The sequence below is a fragment of the Siphateles boraxobius genome, unplaced genomic scaffold (assembly GCF_051911475.1).
Source record: "Siphateles boraxobius isolate OS27281-9 unplaced genomic scaffold, OSU_SipBor_1 22, whole genome shotgun sequence".
NCBI classification, from domain to species: domain Eukaryota; kingdom Metazoa; phylum Chordata; class Actinopteri; order Cypriniformes; family Leuciscidae; genus Siphateles; species Siphateles boraxobius.
Window position 1 is genome coordinate 21646238 of NW_027508833.1, and position 1508 is coordinate 21647745.

A 1508-nucleotide genomic window follows, 5' to 3' on the forward strand; every position below is an offset into this window, starting at 1 on the left:
GCACTAAATGCAAAAAGACAAATAATATTAATACTCATAAAACATGCCCAGAAAGCCATCTGGAGAAAAAGGTGCAAACTTCTTGTGTTAGATGTGTTGGTCCTATCTGCAATGATCATAGCTACATAATCTACAAAGGTTAGTAGCAAATTTAAACATCTCTCAAACACTATAATGGTGCGTTCACACCGGACGCGAATAGCGCGTCAGGCGCGAGTGATTTCAATGCTAAGTCAATACAAAGACGCGTTACGCACGTAAAAAATTCCTGCGGCGCGAATGAGGCGTAGAGCGCGGCGCAGTAGACGCGCTAATGATTTAGTTAGTGCTATTTGTACGCGTTTGACGCGAATTCGGTCTGCCGCCCGAATTGAAAAATCTGAACTTCTGCGTCAATTCACGCCGCGTTCAACAATCAGTAGCTTGCTTGCTTCACGTGGCATAAAGTGACATAGCATAACAAACTACCGCTCGAAAGTCATTCATTCCAAATGGAGGAGAAACTAATTTTAGCTGTGAGTGGTCACCCAGAGTTATTTGACTCAAGTTCTTACTTTTATAGAGACAGGAACAAAAAGGACCTCGCATGGAAGAAGATTAGTGAGGAGATTGTACAACCTGGTACGTTGTAAAATATACAAATTTCACTTTTGAGTCACGTTATTGAGCTAACGTTACTAATCAGTTATCAAGCTGCCGTGCTGCTAGTTTACAATTATTTTCCCGCAAATATACAACTACTTTTCACTAACAAGATAATTTGTTTATTCAGGGGATGTCTGCCGTAAAAAGTGGAAAAGCCTCAGGGACACGTACCTGAAGGAGAAGAGGAAGGAGATGGAGAAGAGGAGTGGGTCAGCAGCAGGGTCTGGGTAGAGGTGGAAGTTTTCTCAGATCTTGGGATTCCTCGACCCGTTCGTCACAAGTAACAGGGAGGGGGTCGAGGCCCGGATCCGAGAGGACAACCACCTCGAGGACCAAGGACACCCCGAACAATCAGGGGAGACAGTGACAGGTGTGTTTCTAATATAGACGCATTACGAGGCATATGTTGTCATGTTTACAGATGAAAAAATGTAATCTCTCTGGGTATTGTTACCAATGTGTCGTATTAACATTTAATATTGTCTTGACAGAGCCATATCAGAGTGAGGATGGGCAAAGAACCCCATCTTCTGCTCCTGTCTCCCCAGTCCCTGGTCCCTCAGCCCCTGCTGCTGAACCTAGAGGTGTGTGAAGGCAATAGTACAAACAATATTTCAACATGTTACATGCACGTTTTTTTGTGAATGCAAACACAAATCCATTGCAGTCTATGCAACCAATCATCTGCATTCATTTTAACTATTGTTCATTTGAATGTTTATCTATTTATATGTCTGAAGAATAACTTTAATTACTTAATATATGTTACAGCAAGTTCAAAACAATATCACACTTGCATTTAAGCACTGTCTGTCACTCACAGGCACAGATATTATTCTCACAATATCTAGACAATTTTGTCG

The 1508-nt window shown here is 41.8% G+C and overlaps 1 long non-coding RNA gene across 1 annotated transcript; it reads left to right on the forward strand.

The window, feature by feature from the left end:
* The first annotated feature begins 981 nt into the window (after positions 1-981).
* Positions 982-1277, forward strand: LOC143746386 (uncharacterized). Its single transcript, XR_013206528.1, has 2 exons — positions 982-1015; positions 1137-1277. It is a non-coding gene; the product is annotated as an uncharacterized LOC143746386 (long non-coding RNA).
* The last annotated feature ends 231 nt before the right edge of the window (positions 1278-1508 follow it).